This window comes from Pinus tabuliformis, chromosome 2_1 (genome assembly GCF_031772625.1).
Source record: "Pinus tabuliformis cultivar Carrire ecotype Pingquan chromosome 2_1, CPIR1, whole genome shotgun sequence".
Classification (NCBI taxonomy): domain Eukaryota; kingdom Viridiplantae; phylum Streptophyta; class Pinopsida; order Pinales; family Pinaceae; genus Pinus; species Pinus tabuliformis.
The window spans coordinates 180,646,489-180,669,905 of record NC_142299.1 but is presented as its reverse complement, the minus strand read 5'-3'; the positions used below and the strand labels follow the sequence as shown (position 1 = coordinate 180,669,905).

General features: G+C 38.5%; 1 pseudogene; it reads left to right on the top strand.

Moving 5' to 3' along the window:
- LOC149199308 (very-long-chain aldehyde decarbonylase GL1-4-like) overlaps positions 1-23,003 on the top strand; it is a 28,476-nt pseudogene extending 5,473 nt beyond the window's left edge.
- Positions 23,004-23,417: the final 414 nt, after the last annotated feature.

The following is a 23,417-nucleotide window of genomic DNA, read 5'->3' as shown; positions in this document are numbered from 1 at the left end:
GCTATCTGTACGATAGTAAAGACCATAAACTCGCCAAGCTTTGACACAATTGTTCCTCCTTCCCTTTTTTCTTGCACTCCTCCTTCTACACGAAATCTCTTTTACGTAGGAAAAACATTCCATCCTCTGATACCACTTGATGAAAGAGAAATTGCACTAAGGAAATATCCCTCTCATTTCCAAAATATTGTGGACCTATGGGTTATGGGCCCACGTTTCTATTGGAAGCGTTAATTAGCATTTTTTCCTTAAATCTGGGACAACAACAGTCAGTGCAAATACACAGAAATACATGAAACCCGACCATGAATGCCTAAGGCTGGATCTCAAATAGAATAAACCTGCATCCATAAACTTCTCAATTCCACTCTTTCCCAAGCCTTTCCATTGTTCTTCAATCATTTCTGTTGATTAGCTTCACGATCCAATGCTCGACACTTCATCGCATGAGAAACTTGTTCGACATTTATCTGCCCTCACGGAACTGATGAGAATTATCAGTCCTTGATCTATAAATGTTCAGGTCCGGTTTCTGGATTAACTTCCATGCCTATTCCAACTCGATATCCATTGGATGATGGAGGCCTTAGATCCTACAGCTAGCAGGACTTCTATTAACACATGGTTTAACAATAGGCCAACCCCCGCTGTTGACTGTGGCGCAATGCGTTGAAAATGGAATCAACGGTTGGAAATGAGTGCGGGACTTCAGTCCTGGATCAAGAATTCATGCACTTCTACTCCCGTAGTCGAATGATCCGACAGCTCTTCTTCTGCACTTCTTCGCATATGATGGAATCTGCATCAACACTTAATTAACTCTGTCATTTCTGCTCGAAATTTCACACAACAATTGACTTGTTTTAACTTTGGATCCCCATTGATCCTCACAGTGATCGATTGTCGATCAATAAACCTGTAACACAAAAATTAACTCACTAAAGCATATATACACAACATAACTTGAAAAGGCATAAATACACAGATACGCGGAATTCGCACACACACGCAGATTTATATTATACAGAACTTAATTACATTCTAAGGCATTTTAGCCTTAGTCACAATTTCCACTCTCGACTACATTGAATTCACACCTTGTTTACACAAATCTCTATCTATCGCTCTATCTATCTCACCTCCTTACACAGACTCTCTTAATAAGAAGTTACAAAAGGGAGGGATCGTTTACAATCAATGAATTTCTCCCACAATCGCTCAACAAACCCCTAAATCTCTCTATACTCATACATGGCAGATTAAATTACATTAAATGAGTCTTCTAGAGACTTTACCCATTCCATCATTTTAGACTTGTTTTAACAGAATTTTCCTCCTAGTTTGCATGTTTGTCCACGTCTCCTCCTTCTCAGCTTTGGATTCCTATTTTAATGAAGAGTGCTCAGATGCTACCGCATCAGACTCCTGAGGCACAAAAATTTATGACCTCCTGTTCATATGCTTCTCCTTAATCCCATAACAATTCTACCCACGTCCTTAGCGGAATTTCCTTCATGATCTTCTGTGAGCTACAACCGAACCACTGCAATAACAGTCTTCTCTACTACATGATACCTCACCAAGCTTCCTCCTCTAAGCTTAGTCTTTTGGCATCCTTCTGGTTCTCTCCTTTGGAAAGAATTAAGCACTCCTTGCTCTAGGTTTTTGCAAGTCTTCTCACCTTCTGCTACCCCTATCTGTATGACAGTAAAGACCATAAAATTGCCAAGATTTAACACAACTGTACCTCCTTCTCTTTCTGCTTGCACTCCTCCTTCTACACGAAATCTCTTTTACGCAGGAAAACCTTTCCCTGCTCTGATACCACTTGATGAAAGGAGAAATTGTGCTAAGGCAATATCCCTTTCATTTCCAAAATATCAATCATGGACATGTGGGTTATGGGCCCATGTTTCTATCGGAAGCGTTAATTGGCACTTTTGCCTTAAAATCGAGACAACAACAGTCAACACAAATACACAGAAATACATGGAAACCCGACCATGAACGCCTAAGGCCGGATCTCAAATAGAATAAACCCGCATCCATAAACTTCTCGATTTTGCACTTTCCCAAGCCTTTCCACTGTTCTTCAATCTCTGTCATTGATCATCTTCATGATCCAATGGTTGTCGCTTCATCGCATGAGAAACTTGTTCGATGTTTATCTGCCCTCATGAAGCCGATGAGAATTATCAGTCTTAGATATATAAATTTTTAGGTCTAGTTCCTAGATTAACTTTCGCGCCTATTCCAACCCGATATTTGTTGGATGATGGAGGCCTTAGATCCTATGGCTAGCGGGACTTCTATTAACACAAGGTTTAAAAACAGGCCAACCCCTGTTGTTGACTGTGGCGCAATGCATTGAAAATGGAATCAATGGTTGGAAATGAGTGCGGGACTTCAATCCTAGATCAAGAATTCATGCACTTCTACTCCCGCAGTTGAATGATCTAACGGCTCTTCTTCTGCACTTCTTCGCATATGATGGAATATGCACCAAAACTTAATTAACTCTGCCATTTCTACTTGACACTTCACACAACAATTGACTTGTTTTAACTTTGGATCCCCATCAATCCTCACAGTGATCGATGGTCGATCAATAAACCCGTAACACAAAAATTAACTCACCAATGCATATATACACAACATAACTTGAAAAGGCATAAATACACAGATACACGGAATTCGCACACACACGTAGATTTATATTATACAGAACTTAATTACATTATAAGGAATTTCAGCCTTAGTCACACTTTCTCGTCTTGACTACATTGAATCCACGCCTTGTTTACACAAATATCTATCTATCACCCTATCTATCTCACCTCCTTACACGGACTCTCTTATAAAAGAAGTTACAAAAGGGAGGGATCATTTATGATCCATGAATTTCTCCAACAATCGCTCAACAAACCCCTAAATCTCTCTATACGCATACATGGCAAATTATTACATTAAATAAGTCTTCTAGAGACTTTATCCATTCCATATTTTTAGCCCTATTTTAACAGAATTTGCCTCCTGGTTTGTACGTTTGTCCACGTCTCCTCCTTCTCATCTTTGGAGTCCTCTTTTAATGAAGAGTGCTCGGATGCTCCTGCATCAGACTCTCGAGGCACAAAAATTTATGACCTCCTGGTCATATGCTTCTCCTTAATCCCATAGAAATTCTACCCACTTCCTCAGTGGAACTGCCTTCATGATATTCTGAGCTGCAACCAAACCTCTGTAGTAACAGTCTTCTCTGCTACATGATACCTCACCAAGCTTCCTCCTATAAACTTAGTCTTTCGGCATCCTTCTGTTTCTCTCCTCTAGAACCAATTAAGCACTCCTTGCTCTAGGTTGCTGCAAGTCTTCTCACCTTCTACTGCCGCTATCTGTACGATAGTAAAGACCATAAACTTGCCAAATTTTAACACAACTGTACCTCCTTCTCTTTCTGATTTCACTCCTCCTTCTACACGAAATCTCTTTTACGCAAGAAAAATTTTCCCTCCTCTGATACCACTTTTTGAAAGGAGAAATTGTGCTAAGGAAATATACCTTACATTTCCAAAATATCAATTGTGGACCTGTGGGTTATGGGCCCATGTTTCTATTGGAAGTGTTAATTGGCGCTTTTTCCTTAAAACCGGGACAACAACAGTGAGCGCAAATACACAGAAATACATGGAAACCCGACCATGAAAGCCTAAGGCCAGAACTCAAAAAGAATAAACCCACATCCATAAACTTCTCAGTTCCACTCTTTCCCAAGCCTTTTCGTTGTTCTTCAATCTCTGTCGTTGATCAACTTCACGATCCAACTGTCGACGCTTCATCGCACGAGAAACTTGTTCGATGTTTATTCACCCTCACGGAGCCGATGAGAATTATCAGTCCTCGATCTATAAATGTTCGGGTCTGGTTTATGGATTAACTTCCGCACCTATTCCAACCCGTTATTCGTTGGATGACGGAAGCCTTAGATCTTGCAGCTAGTGGGACTTCTATTAACACACGGTTTAACAATAGGCCAACCCCCGCTGCTGACTATGGCACAATGCGTTGAAAATTGAATCAATCGTTGGAAATGAGTGCGGGACTTCAGTCGTGGATGAATAATTCATCTACTTCTACTCCCGTAGTTGAATGATCTGACAGCTCTTCTTTGCACTTCTTCGCATATGATGGAATTTGCATCAACACTTAATTAACTCTGCCATTTCTACTCGACACTTCACACAACAATTGACTTGTTTTAACTTTGGATCCCATCGATCCTCACAGTGATTGATGGTTGATCAATAAACCCGTAACACAAAAATTAACTCACCAACGCATATATACAGATACACGGAATTTGTACTCACAGACAGATTTATATTATATAGAACTTAATTACATTCTAAGGCATTTCAGCCTTAGTCACACTTTCCCCTCTCGACTACATTGAATCCACACCTTGTTTACACAAATCTCTATCTGTCACTCTATTTATCTGACCTCCTTACACAGACTCTCTTATATAAGAAGTTACAAATGGGAGGGATTGTTTACAATCCATAAATTTCTCCCACAATCGCTCAACAAACCCCTAAATCTCTCTATACACATACATGGCAGATTAAATTACATTAAATAATCTTCTAGACACTTTATCCATACCATCATTTTAGCCCTGTTTTAACACAATTTTCCTCCTGGTTTGTACATTTGTCCACGTCTCCTCCTTCTCAGCTTTGGATTCCTCTTTTAATGAAGAGTGCTCAGATGCTCCCGCATTAGACTCGCGAGGCACAAAAATTTATGACCTCCTGGTCATATGCTTCTCCTTAATCCCATAGAATTGCTACCCACTTCCTCAGTGGAATTGCCTTCATGATCTTCTTTGAGCTACAACTAGAAACCTCTGCAGTAACAGTCTTCTCTGCTACATGATACCTCACCAAGTTTCCTCCTCTGAGCTTAGTCTTTCGGCATCGTTCTGTTTCTCTCCTCTAGAACCAATTGAGCACTCCTTGCTCTAGGTTGCTGCAAGTCTTCTCACCTTCTGTTGCCACTATCTGTACGACAGTAAAAAGACCATAAAGTCACCAAGATTTAACACAATTGTACCTCCTTCTCTTTCTGATTTCACTCCTCCTTCTACATGAAATCTCTTTTACACAAGAAAAGTTTTCCCTCCTCTGATACCTGTGGGTTATGGGCCCACATTTCTATCAGAAGCATTAATTGGTGCTTTTGCCTTAAAACCGAGACAACAATAGTCAGCGCAAATACACAGAAATACATGGAAAGCCGACCATGAACGCCTAAGGCTAGAACTTAAATAGAATAAACCCGCATCCATAAACTTCTCAGTTCCGCTCTTTCCCAAGCCTTTCCGTTGTTCTTCAATCTCTGTCGTTGATCAACTTCACGATCCAATGGTCGATGCTTCATCGCATGAGAAACTTGTTCGACGTTTATCCGCCCTCATGAAGCCGATGAGAATTATCAGTCCTCGATCTATAAATGTTCGGGTCTAGTTTATGGATTAACTTCCACACCTATTCCAACCCAATATTTGTTGGATGATGGAGGCCTTAGATCCTGCAGCTAGCGGGACTTCTATTAACACTCGGTTTAACAACAGACCAACCCCCGCTGTTGACTATGGCGCAATGCGTTGACAATGGAATCAATGGTTGGAAATGAGTGCGGGACTTCAGTACACACGGTTTAACAACAGACCAACCCCCGCTGTTGACTATGGCACAATGCGTTGACAATGGAATCAATGGTTGGAAATGAGTGCGGGACTTTAGTCTTGGATGAAGAATTCATGCACTTCTACTCCCGTAGTCGAATGATCCGACGGTTCTTCTTTGCACTTCATCACATATGATGGAATCTGCATCAACACTTAATTAACTCCACCATTTCTACTCGACACTTCACACAACAATTGACTTGTTTTAACTTTGGATCCCCATCGATCCTCATAGTGATCGATGGTCGATTAATAAAACCGTAACACAAAATTAACTCACCAACGCATATATACACAGCATAACTTGAAAAGGCATAAATACACAGAATTCGCACGCACACGTAGATTTATATTATACAGAACTTAAATACATTCTAAGGCATTTCAGCCTTAGTCACACTTTCCCCTCTCGACTACATTGAATCCACACCTTGTTTACACAAATCTCTATCTGTCGCTCTATCTATCTCACCTCCTTACACAGACTCTCTTATATAAGAAGTTACAAAAGGGAGGGATCGTTTACAATCCATGAATTTCTCCCACAATCGCTCAACAAACCCCTAAATCTCTCTATACGCATACATGGCAGATTAAATTACATTAAATAAGTCTTCTAGAGACTTTATCCATTCCATCATTTTAGCCCTATTTTAACAGAATTTGCCTCCTGGTTTGCACGTTTGTCCACGTCTCCTCCTTCTCAGCTTTGGATTCCTCTTTTAATGAAGAGTGCTCGGATGCTCCTACATCAGATTCCACAATACACTTTTCAGGTGATGCATACACCTTTATGATATATGTGGCTTTAATAAATTCATTTGATAATTTTATATTATAAAAGTAAACTTTTTGTACACAAAAGTTATATCAATTTAAATGTGTCTAAGCTTTGATCTGTAAGAGTTTTAATCATAATCATAATCAAAGGCAATCATAATCATAATCAATATAATCTAAACTAAATTATATATTATATGACCCAGAACATTTTAAAGCACATAATATATACATATATAACAAGAACTGATGTAGTTTATAGCTGAGTATCAATTGAAACCTAAACATCATATGAAACGAAAAGATTTCTATTTTTTGGTTCGAAATTGATTCATAAAACTTTCTACTAGATTGTGAATTTTTTATTGGTTTAAATGTTTAAAATATAAATAGATTTAGCTTCTTAAAAAAAAAAAAAAAATTATTGTTTATATGTTTTTTAATATATAAATGATTTTTTTTTCTCAAAAAGATTTGGAACATTAATAATATAAGTTACAAGATTCAAACTTATCACTCAAAAAACAATTTCACTAAATTTCAGACAAATGTCATATATTCAAAAGTCAAAAACCTATTAATGAAACTAAAATCAATATAAAACTATATGTATTAGAAAAACTAAAAACAATTTGACAAGACTCCGTAATGTATAACAATCAATGTACTAGCTTGATATACTTATTGATTTTGCGAAGCATTATGCTAACTAATTTTGCAAAACATTATGCTAACAACAATGTTCGGTCAACAAAAAATACATGCAATCAATATGTCATTCAAATTACACAAGATATACATATTCTAGAATGTATAGTAATCAATGTACTAAGGTGATATGAATATTGATTGTGCCAAACATTATCCTAACAACAATATTTGATCAGCGTAAAGATACATGCAATCAATACACTATTGAAATTAGACAATAAATGTTATGGGAGAGAAACATTATAAGTGTTTATTTAATTTGAAATTGTAATTTCTTATAAAAAAATATGAATATATTTTTAACCGCTAGACAATATATTCAAATTATACTTAATTTTATGAAAATTTTGGTTTTCATTTAATATTTCAAGTAATTAACATTTGATTACCTTTCTTCCTTTGTAACAATAAATAAATGTTTTAATGTTTCAATCTTGAAACTTCAAAATGTTTTGATGTTAAAATCCTAAAAATATTGATTTCAATTATCAAATTACCTTGTTTTGGATATACTTTATAAATAAATAAACTCTATTTAAGAATATCTGAAATACATTAAATCTATATAATTAATAAATAAACTCAATTTAATTTAATTAATGAATATTTTGAAATAGTTCTTTTATATAAAAAAATTTATTACTTTTAAAAAATCTTAGTTAAATCTTGAATATTACAATTTACTATTCTATACTATCTATGCCTGATATAATGTATTTTAATTAGAGTATTATAATTTCATATTTAAAATAAATGAACTCTATATAATTAACACATATTAATAAATAATCTCAATTTAATAAATAAATATTTTGTAATGTTTCTTTATTGTATTAAAAAAATTAATATATTAAAAACAGTTTACTTAAATTTTGAAAATACAACTTAAAATTTATAACTATGTTAGAATACGATATTTAAAATTTTAATTTAATAATTATAATGATTGGAAAAAATTTAGTTTTAATTGAATATTAATAAAATATTTATTGGAATATGTTTGTTTATTTTATAATTTAGTTTCTAAAATTAATTTTTAATTTAATAATTATAATAGATGAAAGAGATTTAATTTTTATTGAATATTCATAAAATATTTGCTTCAATATGTTTAATCTTTATTGAATATTAATAAAATATTTACCTAAATATGTTTTTTTATTTATAATTCAGTTTCCAAAATTAATTTTTAATTTAATAATTATAGTAGATGAAATAAATTTAATGTTTATTGAATATTCATAAAAAATTACTTCAGTATGTTTGTTTATTTTATAATTCAGTCTCCAATATTTGAATATATTCATCAATAACTAAAGGTGGATAGTAGGAATTTAAACTTTATGAAATATTATAAAATATTCTTAACAGTAGTTAACAAATCAGAGATTGATATTTCTCTTAACATTAAATTTCTCTTGATCATGACCAACTATGGTCAACCATGGTCAACCATGTTTTATAGAATCAATCATGGTGAACAATGGTCAATCATAGTCAAGCATGGTCCAATGACGCATTGTGACAAAGATTGTCTCAATATGAAAATCAACCATGGTCCAATGTCGCATTGTGACAAAGATTGTTTCAATATGAAAATAAATCATGGTAAAACATAGTCAACCATGGTCCAGTGTCCATTGTGAGAAGGATTGTCTGAATATGAAAATCAACCATGGTCAACCATATTTATTTTATGGTTTATAATATTTATCTTAAGGTTTGTATACTTTGGGTTTATAAGATTGATTCCTTAGGTTTAATATTATTCCCTTGGGTTCATTAGCCCTTGGGTTTTTTATTCCCTTGGGTTCATAATCCCTTGGGTTTTTTTATTCCCTTGGGTTTACAATATCAATCCCTTGGGTTTATTAATCTAAGGGTTCAACCATGGTCGATCATTGTCCAACACCACATTGTGACAAAGATTGTATCAATATGAAAATCAACTATGGTCAACCCTATTTATTTAAGGGTTTATAATCTTTATCTTAGGGTTTATATAACTTTGGTTTATATTATTCTCATGGGTTTAATATTATTCCCTTGAGATTATAATCCCTTAGGTTTTTAGTTTTAATCCCTTGGGTTTATTATTCCTTTGGGTTTATAATATCAATCATGGACAACCATGGTACAATCATGAGAAGAATTTTGAGGTCTAAAATAGGCCTCCTAAGGAAATTATAAAATAATAGTGGAAATAATAAAATAATATTAGATTACATCATCAAATTTTAGAGCGAAAAAAGAAAAAACTATTTTTTCAACTTATCTCCCTATGGGTTTACTCAACTTTCGAGTAGAAACACTCTTTGGATTCAAATTTTGATTCCCCGTCCAAGGAGTACCCATGTTGCATACGTTTGATTGACCCTTCTACATGAAAAATGAGAAATACATGAAAAATGTGATTGCAATCATATTTTTTTCATGTATTTCTTATTTTTCGTGTAGCAGGGTCCATCGAAAGTATACAAAATGGGTACTCCTTGGATGGAATTAAATTTTGCATCCAACAATTACTCCCGCTCAAAATTTAAGTAAAACCATAGGGAGATAAGTTGAAATACAAGCTGAAAAAGTAGTTTTATTATTTTATTATTTTTTAATCTTTTTACTTTTTTACTCCAAAAATGGTGAATCATCCCCCATGGTTGTCATCATCATCTTGAATCTTATTGGTTGTTATAAAGTTTATTTTGGTTGTACATTTTTCTTAGGAGGCCCATTTTAGACCTGAAAATTCCCCTAATGAATGTTGCATTGTGACAAAGATTGTGTCAATATGAAAATCAACCATGGTCAATCATGTTCCAACGTCGCATTGTGACAAAGGTTGTCTCGATATGAAAACCAATCATGGTCAATCATGGTCAACCATGCTACAACATCACATTGTGACAAGGATTGTCTCAATATGAAAACCAACCACAGTCAACCATGTTTATTTTAGGTTTTGTAATATTTATCTTAGGGTTTATATACATTGAGTTTATAATTTTAATCTCTTGGGTTCAATATTTTTCCCTTGGGTTCATAATCCCTTAGAGTTTTAGTATTAATCCTTTGGGTTTATACTATCAATCATGGTCAACTATGGTGGACCATGCTCAACCATGGCTTATAGAATCAATCATGGTGAGCCATGATCCAATGTCACATTTTGACAAAGATTGTGTCAATATGAAAATCAACCATGGTTATTTGACAAAGATGGTTCTAGTATTAATCCCTTGGGTTTATTATTCCCTTGGGTTTATAATATCAATCCCTTGGGCTAATTATTCCCTTGGCTTTATAATATCAATCATGGTAAATCATGGCCAATCATAGCCAACCATGGTCAACGATGTTCAAATGTTGAATTTTGATAAATGTTGTCACAATATGAAAATCAACCATGGTCCAACATCACTTTGTGACAAAGATTGTCTCAATATGAAAATAAATCATGGTTAAGCATCGTCAACCATGGTCCAATGTTGCATTGTGACAAGGATTGTATCAATATGCAAATCAACCATGGTCAACCCTATTTTATAAAATTATTCATGGTCAACCATGTTCCAATGTTGCATTATGAAAATGATTGTCTCAATATGAAAATCAACCATGGGAAACATTGCTCCAACATCACATTGGGACAAATATTGTTTATATGAAAACTAATCATGGTCAACCATGGTCCAACGTCGCATTGTGACAAGGCAATATGAAAATCAGCCTCAATCAACCATGTTTATTTTATGGTTTTAATATTTTTCTTCCAGTTTATATACCTTAGGTTTATAATATTAATCCTTTGTGTTTAATATTAGTCCCTTGGGTTCATAATCCCTTAGGGTTTTAATATTAATTCCTTGGCTTTATTATTCCCTTGGATTTATAATATCAATCTCTTGGGTAACTTATTATTCTCTTAGTTTATAATATTTAATAATATTTTTATTAACATAAATATTGTCTCAATATGAAAATCAACCATGGTCCTATGTCGCATTGAGACAAATATTGTCTCGATATAAACATAAATCATGGTCCAACGTCACATTGTGACAAGGATTGTCTTAATATGGAAATCAACCATGGTCAGACACATTTATTTTAGGGTTTATAATATTTATCTTAGGGTTTATATTTATCTTGGGTTTATTATTCCCTTGGGTTTATTAATCTAAGGGTTCATATTCCTAATGTTTAATATTATTTCATTGGGTTTATAATCACTTGGGTTTTTAGTATTAATCCCTAGGGTTTATTATTCCCTTGGATTTATAATATCAATCATGGTCAGCTATGGCTAATCTTGGTCAACTATGCTTTATAAATTCAATCATGGTCGACCATAGTACATCGCATTGTGACAAATAGTGTCTCAATATGAAAATCAATCATTGTTTCAACCATGGTCCAATATCACATTATGACAAATATTGTCTCAATATGATAATCATGGTCAAGCATGGTTTACCATGGTCAATGTTGGTCAACCATGTTTTATAAAATCAAGCATGTTGTGTTGTGACAAATATTGTCTTGAAATGAAAATCAACCATGGCCCAACGTCACATTGTGACAAGGATTGTCTCAATATGAAAAACAACCATGTTCAACCATGTTTATTTTAGTATTTATAATATTTATTTAGGGTTTATATACCTTGGGTTTATAATATTAATCCCTTGGATGTAATTTTATTCCCTTGGGTTCTGTTGACGGGCTGGAATTTTCCACCAATAGTACTAGGGATCTCCCCGGTGTAGGTTCCCAACTAAAGCTTGCACCGTTTTCTTTAGGGATCCCTTTCGGTATGTAGGCCTGATTGCCATTCACATGTGTTGAGCTTGCTTCAGATGGAGGTGGGATGTGAGCTAAACTGAAAGCATGAATTTCAATAAACACAAGGAAGTAATTGACAAATATCTTATAACGTGCATACCATGAATAGCCAAACTATTAACAACATAAACCTTATGTAAAGTAACGGTTAGCATGCTTCAAATAAGACTCATGTTTTGTTGAAATATGGAAACAAGAATATTCCAATTTAATTTGTCCTTGAATTAAATTGTGAATTAAAATCGAATTTAGCCTTAACAGCTACTTGGAAATAATTAATTAATTTAGTTTAAATTAATTAGTTGGAGAAATTCAAGTTAGAAGTTTTTCTGAAGTCATGCAAGAGTTATCCCTTAAATTAAGTAGATAAGATTGAGTTATATTTGAGTCGTAATTAGTTAACTCAGTTTACTGAGTTAAGTCCAGTTAAATTAGTTCCAAACTGTTTGAGGAACTAAAAGTGAGTTAACAGTTAGTTGATGCAAGCATGCACTCAACTAGTGCTACTCCAGTTGACTGAAGATTTCCTCATCAGAAACTCATGCATGTTTATTCTAAGAAAGACCCAGTTGAGATAAATGCCAAGGACAGTGTACTATCATTTGCATGTTTTTTCTCAAAGATATAACTCATGCATGCAGTCAAGGAATCATGATTGAAGATTGCGTAGTTTTGGAGGACGATCATCCACTTGGTAGATTAGTTTTCCACTTGGTAAAGGAGAATCATCCACAAAGAATAGTGCAAGGAAATAGGAGCTTGGAGGGAAAAGAGGAAGGCTGGAGAAAAGCCTAGATTTCCTGTGATCATCTGTGAGGATTGTACTGAGAGTTGGATAGCTGTGAGAGCTAAGGCTTTGTATAATTCCTATGTATTTCCACTTGTATGATAATACAATGATGTGGGGTTTTTAGCTGAGGCTATCCCCAAAGTATTTTCATGTGTATTTTGCGATTGATTCTTCTTCTTCTGGTTATATTATTCAGCTCAATATTTAAGCTTCCGCAAATTGATAGTAGAAGTAGGTTATAGTATTCTACTTTGATTTATATGGCATTATCAAGTTAACCTATCATAGATTTTCTACATGTTTCACAAGATAAAGCGCTTAAAAATTGTAAAGTAGTTCACAATAATCAAACATCTATGAGCATAAATAAACGTACAGTCAACAATAGATTATACCAATACCAACGAAACAGTTCATCAGCATGAGCATAGAGTAAGTGAATCAAATACCATCCATGTGAAGAAATGCAAAGTTTGTAGTACGAGATAGCATATGATAAGACTGCACATCAAAGAAATCTTAGGAACATCTGATGCATCAAGTGAAGAAAATACTCATGGAAATTACAACATAAAATATTTGAGGAATCCAATAGTGGAAGATTACAATGACTCCTTGCATCAATTAGAAGATCATAAGTTCTCCTAAGCAATATTATATCTCCAAAATTTCTGTAGCAAAAAGGTCCTGGCGAATGTGTCATGAGGGTGTATTTATAGAGTGAGGGTGACTCATGGCCTACCCTTGACTCTTGAGCTTCCTCATGACTCTTCATCTACCCGATGACCCTTGGTCTCCCTCATGACCTTTCATATTCCAAAAATGTCTTATTCTACCAAAGTACATACATCACAAAAATAAGCTATTAACCTAATTCATCAATTTAACAATAGCAAGTTCTGGGATGTCCAAATTGAGTTGTTTTGTCAAATAGGTGCGCCATAGGTTCTATTATGATACGATGGGATTGATCTGTAGCTAGTCTTCATCATATCTGTGTAGGCACTCGAGTGCATCTGAGATGAGGGTGGTCCGTTTGGCATTCACTTGGTTATTCAAGGTCACCAGTTTGGTGTAAATCCTTACTAGTTCTACCACATAACATGTGATATTTTCTTTGGTGACTGGCATGTCCTCTGCACGGGCTGCTTGTTTATATGTATCCACAAAAACATGTACTTCCTTTGAGATATCTTCCTATCTCCTCACTTGCCCAACTTCTTTGATAGAAGGAACCCCATGAAGTTGGATCATAGATTCTAGGCCGCTGAAAAGATGCCTATAAGAAGCTAATACCTTGTCCACATATTTGGTCAATTTGTCTTTTGATTGAATCTTGATGTGGAGTTGAACCTTGGCATTCTGCATGGTGATCCAATATTTCTTAGGGACGACCGCTGGTGCTCCCGGGTACTAAACGGACCATTCATGTATTTTATCTAGAGCAATCACAACCGCCTTTAACATTGCGACTCTTTCCATTCTGTGAGCTTGTATTTCCAAGCTTGGAGCCACTGTGTGATGCATTTCAGACATCTCTTCGTAGACCATTTCCATGGCTTCCCCAAAGGTCTCAGCCTCTCCTTCGATAGCTTCGTGAAATTATGTTGTGCTTGAGTGAACTAAATGGAGAGCTGCATTCTCTTCCTCTACTCTCTTTCTCTCTTGCTCTGCAATGGTGGCCCTTTGTTCAGACATGTAATTCCTATTCTGAAGGTCTATGATCTGACTGCTCATCCGGGCCACATTGTGTTCTATGGCGGCAATGAAAGTTGTCCTAGTCGAGGCGATCATTTCTGGGTTTGTTGTGATGTTAGGGACAATCTCCTTGGTTGTGGTGACTGATAAGGACTCAGCTAGATTCCTGGCACAATATTTTTTTCCTTTTTTGCACAATTTTGAGGCTAACTTTGTCGAAGGTGAGCCTTGTGAGATCTAGGACCTCCTCTTCTTGTCCTTTTGAGAACCCCAATTCTTGCAAGGGAAGGTGCTCGCCAGTGAGGGGAGTAGAAGGAGGCACATCCAATGGGAGTAGCTCACTTCGCTCTCTATCTAGCTCGATTATTTTACTAGTCTCTCCTTGCTCGATTCCCTCGGTTTCCTTTTATTTGGTCTTCCTTAGTTCTTCCTCCTACTACTTTCTTTCTTGATCTGCAAGCGCTTGTTGCCTCTTGAGCTCGTCTTCCATATTTTTTAGCTCCTACTCCAATCTCCTTTTCTCCTCTTCTTCCCTAGCCTTGTGCTCCTCCTCCTTTTTTTTCTTCTCTACCTCTTCCTAAGCCCTTCTTTCCTCCTGCAGCTTTTCTTGTAGTTGTTTCTCCTTTTCCTTCTCTTCTTGTCGCCTCCTCTTCTCGAGTTGGCCTTGGTCACTAGAATCCTGAGATTGTTTGATCTCTTGCTCTCTTCTTCTCTTAAGCTCCTTCTTTTTTCTTACAAGGGTGGCATTTCTTTGTTCCAACATTTCATTGATGTCCTCCTCTTTGGGGTCGCTCAAAATATCTTCAACCTCTTTCCCCTTTTTCTTGTCGGATCCCTCGGTGCCGCTCTGTGTCTCCTACTATTTTTTCTTGATGGTGGAGGCTCTTTCTTTAAGATTAACATTTTCCTAGGAATCCTTGAGGAGCTCCTCATCTCTGGCTTGCTGCTCACTCGGACTAAGTTCCCTTGTGGCGTTATACCAATTCTTCACCCCATCTTCATGATCTTGTCTAGTGTGCGAATATGACCAGCTGAACTTTTCTTTCTTGTAGTGGGTGGCCATGACTCTCTCGGGATCGTACGTCTGATAGTTGAGACTTACGAAATGGCTACCCTTTAATGCTTCAGCCTCTGCTTCCACTTGTTTGAAGTTTTCCACTACATATGCTCCGATGGTGAGAGGGAAGGCAGGCCATGGTTTCTTCTTTCCTTTGTTCAATACCTTTAAAAAGACCTATGTCATTTGGTAGCAGATTTCTCGCAAGAGTGTCCTATCCATTAAAAACCTAGGTAGGGAATTTGGGGCCTTATGGGTACCAAACACTCTGATGACCGTTTCCTCTTGGATGGGGAACCAATGTGCCACCTTGATCATTGTCTCCATAGCCCTCTTTGACATGCATGGTGGTTCCTCACCAAATAACAGTTGGTATAGCAGGACAATAAAAGATTTTTGAAATCACATCTAATATACCATTGTAAGCAGTGTCCCAGAAAACCTTGTAGTGGTGGTGCACGGGGTCGACCGTTGATGTATCCCAGTTATAGCTCCAACCCTCAAATTGGAATCTTGCACAAACAACATCTAGGAGGTACGAAGCCATGTAAAATTTTGGAGGATGTTCTGGATGTGAGTGCTTAGCTGCAACTATGTTTTTTTTCAACGATGAGGCCAGGATGTTTGCCCAATTGAAAATAGTTCCTTGAGTGGCGACAGTGTGCATGAGAGGCACCCAGGTGCCATAGAATACATCACAGTCTGCCTTACCATACAAGCGACACATCATAGCGGCAATTAATTGAAATACCTTTTGTAACCCCTCTGTCCTATATGTCTGATCTGATCTAACCCTGAAATTTGACAAGTCCTGCCACCATTCCCTCAGGATATCTTTGACTGCAGTTACGAAACCTAAGAGCCACTTAGTATTGAAGGTCTCCTATTTCTCCAGGAGTCTGTAGTAGGTGGAAATGCATGCGGGGGAGATTGTAGCCAAGGATTCTCTAGTGTGGTCTCTGATCGTCCATGAATCCATATCTGTATTTTGTAGGATCCATTCAACAGTCTTTGTGCATGGCAAGATCAATGGGTGTGATGTTATCTGGTGCAGTCTCGACCTTTTGACATTTAGGTATATTGGGAAATCCTCTTGGGTTTCCAGTATGTCTAGCTTTGCGAACTCTTCGTAGATGTCATACCAAGAAAGTTTCGTGGTTTTACTAATGTTGCAAGTTGTATCCCCATATATGGGTGGCTCCTCGTCCTGGTAGATCTCCCATAAACTGCTTCCTGAACCCCTGCAAGCAGCCTTAGTAGTTGGCGGAGCCATCTCATCTTCGAAGGAGGAGATGGATATGCACTCGAGGTCCATGTCACCTGGCATGTCAAAAATACAATCCCACGATCAAAGCGATGGCATGAAAATCAAGTAAAAATTGCCTAAATTAAATCAACTTTAAAAGCTAGCAGGAGGGTTTTCTAGCAGGTCATAAAGGGAGCTAGGTCGCATGGTCGCGAGGCAAAGAGTATGACTTAGCGACTTAGCATAAGAGTCACAAGTCGCATAGTCGCTAGGTCACACAGTAGTGTAGTTGCTAGGTCGCGGGTCGCTAGGTCGCACAGTCACTAGGTCACACAGTCTCTAGGTCACAGGGGTCGCACATTCACTAGGTCGCAGGAGTCGCACAGTTGCTAGGCCGCGGGAAAAGTGGTATCACAACCATGGGTCATGCGACCTAGGTTTTGGGTGGGCCAAGGAGGAATATTTGAGGCTTTGGGGAGCTCTAGACATCTTCCGGGCAAGATGGTCAGACCTACTGGTAAAAACAGGGATGATCAGGGTCAAAGAATGGTATTGAGGGGGTCAAGAAAGGTTGAACAGAGCCAGGGAAATTTCTTCTTTGGTCTGAGGTGAAAAACCTAAGCAAGAGGGGATAAAAATCCCTTTGGGGTGGAAGGTGGAAGTTCGGGAAGGCACAAAATAACAGATGGTTAAAAAAATGATTACCAGGAAGGTGAAAAGTCGCCTACCTAGAGAAAACGCACATGCACCCAAGTCGCAAGATTCTTTGTCTTTCATGTGACCAAAGGAGCCGTTACAATGAATGGGGCGACCTCCCTATTTATAGTTTTGGTCACACGTGCAAAGTTTGCACGGGTCTAAAGTGCAACCTTGTGACCTAGTGGTCGTGAGGTCACAAGGGTCGCATGGTCGCACCGAGGGGTAAGTGTGACCTATGTGACATTTGCGACTTATGTGACCTTAGGACCTAGTGGTCGCAAGGTCGCAAGGGTCGCATGGTCACATCGAGGGGTAAGTGCGACCTTTGCGACTTATGTGAGCTTGTGACTTGGTGGTCACGAGGTCACAAGGGTTGCATGGTCGCATCGAGGGGTAAGTGTGACCTATGTGACTTGTGGGTCGTATGGGTCGCAAGAATCGCAACAGTCGCAAGTGTTTGACATAGTCACATCCTGAAGCTGCAACCGACTTACTTAAACAGGATCTTGTGACTTAGCCAAAAAACTTAGGTTTTTACGGGGTTCTTCTGGTCTTGTGAACTTCTGAGCAGATCTCAAAGGTGCAGGAAGTCTTGCATGATATAGGGGCTCCGAAAATTTTAAGGATTTCAGAATTTTTGGAGGGGTTGTTGCAGCAGCTACAACAATTGATGATTCACTGGGAGAACTCTAGGATTTCTGATGCCTTTTGGCCTAGCTTAAGGGGACCTAAATAAGTGTTGCTTTTATAGAGCTATGGGTCCCGCTGATGGTACTCAGACCTCTCCTCTGAACTGGTCAGCTGTCCCAATCTGTGAAAACTGACCTTTATCATGCAAGGTAGGGTGCTACCTCCTGCTATCCTCAGAAGGAAAAGGGAAACTAAAGTTATGATATGAGCTTAAATTTTTTTTGGTATAGTGGTCATGGTACTCTGGTGTTTCTCCGCTACCAACAAGCCTGAACAGTATCCCGACGGAGTCACTACCTAGAAATCGTGAATGTTGCTCCACTGCCAGCGAGCCTGGTCAGTACCCCGGTGGATTCGTTTCCTTACCTCTTTGCATAGGAAGCCTTTGTCATTCCTTTAGCCCTTATTATGAGTAATTGGATATGCTCATTGGCACTTATTTGTATGTGCTTATGTGCACTTATTGGATGGTGGCTTAAAGCCTGGGCGAACAAGGGATCCCGACTTATTTGACTTGCAAAGAGGTTGTTTTTGGTTTTTCATAGACCTTATTGTTTTCCAAAAATGTATGTATGCTCAAAAGGTTTCTTCAGTCCCCCCTTCATTCCCAGAATTACAAGTGAGCTAGAACAATTAAAACTCATCGGCCATGCAAGCAACTGGGATAGATCGACGTGAGTAGGAAAGGAGGTCGTGTGTGCCATTGAGTTCCCCACTACTACCAATCTTTCACACTATATCTTGGTCGCAGCTTAAGGTTGAGTCAGCAAACGTTTCCATAGAGCATCTGCGGAATCCAATGTGCAGGGCCATTCTAACCTCTACCTGCCATCCCAAACTTTTATTCTGAAAGAAAATGAACTTCAAACTATACTGACAACAAAACGACGGCTAGCTAAGAAAACAAAATGGAGCTATGGTACAAGATGGGGCTAGAAACCTTGGGGCTGCTAGGTAAAATAGAACTTAAGATCTTGGCCATTCACAGGGAGGGGTTCAACTTGCCCTCCCAGGGTCTGCAACTTAAAGGTGTGCTGGCTAATTTTCTCTTTGATTTGGAAGGGGCCAATCCACAAAGCTTGGAACTTAGTGTGTTTTTCCCTGTCCTCATGGGCCCGATCCCATTTAAGAACCAAATCCCCCACACTAAATTCACAGGTCCCTGCAGACTTCTTGTCAAACCACCTTTTAATCTGGGCTTGGTGAATGACAAATTTCTCTTTGGTCTTTAGTCTCTCCTCTTTCAATCTCATCAGTGTGTCAATACGGCTCTGAATGGTAGGGCACGGGGAGCCTTGTGACTCTTGAGCTAGTTTGAGGGCCGGAGGTACAGGTTAGGTGGAAATATGGCTTCTTTCCCATAAACTAGGAAGTAGGGGGATGTGCCAATGGATGGTTTGGGGGTAACCCAGTCAGCCCATAGGGCATTGCTGAGTGCATTGTGCTAGTTCCTTTGATGAGAAAGTAGGGTTTTCTTGAGGATGTGGATGAGGTTTTTATTGGTAGATTCTGCTAGGCCATTCCCCTGAGGGTTGTAGTTGGCTGAATGCTTTAACACGATACTGTTTTCCAAAGAAAAATCATACAATTTTAAAGATGAAAAATACGTAGCATTATCAAAGACAAGTGAGGTTGGGACACCAAACCTGGCTATGATGTACTTATTAATGAAAGATATTACCACATCATTGTTGACTTTCCGTAACGGAATTTCCTCTACCCACCTGGTGAAATAGTCAGTGGTCGTGAGTATATACCTGTGTTGTTTTGATTAGTTTGGCATGATCTCGCCTATGACATCCAACCCCCATTGCTGGAACGGCTCTTCAATTGCATTGGGTTGGAGTGGAGTGGATGATCTCACCTGCCTGCCTGCGTGCTTCTGACAGATGGGACATTTTCAAGCGTAGGCATGCATGTCCTTGAATAGTGTGGGCCAGTAGAAACCTGCCCACATGATCTTGTGGGTAGTGGTGTCGCCCGCATAATGACCTCCTGCGGGTCCATCATGTAGATCTTTTAGCACTTGCTGAGCCTCATCGTATTCCAAACATCTTAGCAGTATGTCAAGGTGGTGCTTTCTGAAAAGGTTTCCCTGAACCATTTGATATGAGGCGGCCTTAAGCCTGACAACTCTCTTCTGCTTGGCGGGCATGGTCTCGGGTAGAGATCCTAGCACTAGGTATTGCCTCAAGTCAGAGTACCATGAAGAGGAGTCATGTGAGCTGAGTAGTTCGTTCTGGTACATTTCAATCTCATGTTCCCAGCCTTCTGCCTCCGAAACTGGTTGATCTGCCTCCGAAAACTGTTGATCTGTCACCTCGACAGTTAGTTTACAGAGTCTGTGTCCTTTCATGGTGTGAGAGGGTTTGAAATCCAAATCATACTCTTGGAGGGAGGTCATCTAGTTGGCTCTCTTCCCACCGAGCTCCTGTTGGACGAAGAGTGACCTGACGGTCAGGTGTGCGACCATTACTGTGATGTGGTTTTTTAGGATGTATGGTCTAAAGTGTTTCACCACTTTATAAACATCATATGCCTTCTTATCGATGTCCGGGTAATTTAGTTCTACCCCTTGTAGCCTTGTACTCATGAAGGATATACGACGTTCATCGTGGTCACAATCCTTTTGTGTGAGGACCACGGCCAAGGATGAGTCTGAGGTGAAAGTGTATAAGATTAAGTCCTTACTGAAATCTGGGCTAAAAAGGGAAGGAGCCTCAACGATTGTTGTTTTGATGTGATCAAAAGATCCCTTTTCTTCTTGATTCCATTTGAAAACAACATCTTTCTTTATCATATTCTGTAAAGGTTTAACAATTTGCGCAAAATCTGAAATAAATTTGCAAAGAAAATTAATTTTACCAAGGAAAGATTGCATACCTTTTTTGGTGCTCGGCTGAGGAATCTGTGCTATAGATTTCACACGGTCAGGGTCTACAGTGATTTCGTCTTTGGTGATGATGTGTCCGAGCAGGTTTCCCTCGGAAACTGCGAATATGCTCTTTTTGGGGTTGAGAGAGATTCCATATTTCCGGCATCGTTCGAAAATATGTTTTAAATGGTGAAGGTGGTCAACCCTTTTCTTCGAGAAAATGGTGACATCGTCAACGTAGACCACTATGCTCTAACCCATTAAACCTCAGAATGTGATATCCATTTCTCTCTGGAACTTTCTCCCACCATTTATCAGTCCAAAGGGCATACGACGAAATGAAAACGTTCCCCACTTTGTTCGGAAAGTTGTTTTGATCTGATTGGGTTCAGCTATTAGGACTTGATTGTAGCCAAAGAAGCCATCTAATAAGGAGAAGACTTCTGATCCTGAGACGGTTTGGAGAATCTGCTCCATGGAGGGAATCAGGTAGTTGTCTTTATCTGATGCCCGATTGAGGTTCTAGAAATCGACGCACAACCGTATTTCTTTATATTTCTTTCGCACTGGAACTAGATTGGATACCCAAGTAGAGTGTCTGACCTTCAAGATGATGCGAGCATCTAACAGTTTCTTGAGTTCCTTTTGGATGAGGGGTTCTAATGCAGGATGCACTTTCCTCAGTTTTTGCTGTAATGGTTTGTCCCCTTCTTTTGTAGCGATGACATGCTGGATAATCCGAGTATCATAAGTTTTCGGGTCGTCATATGTCCAAGCAAAAATATCGCGATACCTTTTGAATAGGCTGACAAGTGCCTGTCTTTCGTTGGGGGTGCATCCCAGCCCTATGTTGACACACTTGGGGTCAGATTCGGTCTCGAGGTTGATCTATTCGTGCGAGAGAGTGGAACTATGAGTCTTGGTGTTCGGCGGGCCTCAGAAATGGTTTTGTAGGTCGAACAATTTCTCTAACGTGACCACCCCTTGAGGTATGGGGTTTCCTTTCTGTGAGTCTGCTTCTTCTTGTAGGGACCTCTCATGTTCTTCTTTGTCGATCGCTGCGTCTTTAAACACTTTTGCACTTGTCATGAACTCCAGAATCTGTTGGTCATCATTGAAAACGTGCAAGTTAGATATGTTATCGGGTACTGCCGGTTTATACATAATTTCAATAGAAAATTTGTCCCTAAGGGGCGTGAATCTTGCTGTAGCATTAGCTAAAGTGTTAGCGATGAAATTATTAAATCTAGGAACATAAATGATATTGAAAGATTTAAACGAGTTTATCAAATGCCATACCTCTTGTTGGTAACTCTTGAGGTGAGGGGACAAACAGTGAATTGTGTTGCATACCTACCTCGTAATGATTTCAGAATCCCTGATTACATTCAGACCATCTGCTTTTAGATCGATGGATTTTTTGAGGCTGAGGACCAATGCCTCATACTCTATAGTGTTGTCGGTGCATTGGAACTCTAATCTGCAAGAAATCAAGAATCTATTTCCTTTGGGGTCTAGTAGGACACAACCTGCTCCAACTCCGTCATGAGTCTTGGATCCATCATAGTATAATGTCCAGATTCTGGCACTGAGGGAGGGGGGATCCGGAGTATGCAAGTTCAAGGCATAGATTTCATTATTGTGGCTTGGGGTTTGCATTGGAAGTTCCAACTGGGTATCTGGGGGAACGGTCGATGTCTGAGGCTAATAGCAACCAAACAGGGTCTCGAGGAGACACACCCGCAGTTCTTCTTGGGCGTTGCTGATTGGTTCATTAGAGCTCTCAAGGTCGGTTACAGTGTGCTTCATGAAAGGCTCACTATTAACCCTGATCTGGTTATTCTTTCCCTTGTAGGGCAGCCATAAGTGGGACCAGTTTGTGGTGAAGTAGCCTTGAAGCTTGCAAGACCAATCTTTGCTAAGGAGTAAACCATAGGCTTCTGGAATGTCTACGATGATTATGTCAATGCACTAATGAACCCGAGAATTAGAAGACAATCGAATAATAATGTTATTTAACTCTCCCACAACCGGAACTTGGGATCTATCGAGTTGATGATTTTAGCATCAGTTTTCTCTGGTTGGATGTTTATCTTTTTGCATACTGACCAGGGCATGACATTGGTTGACGCACCAGAGTCGACGAGGCATTTGTGTAAATTATAGTTGAACATCTCGAAGGTCAAGAGGAAAGGAGGGGTCGAACCTCTCGATTTTGCGTTTGTGGCATTTACTATGGCTTGAAGGTTGATCATGGCTGGGGATCGGCCTGAGGAGTTC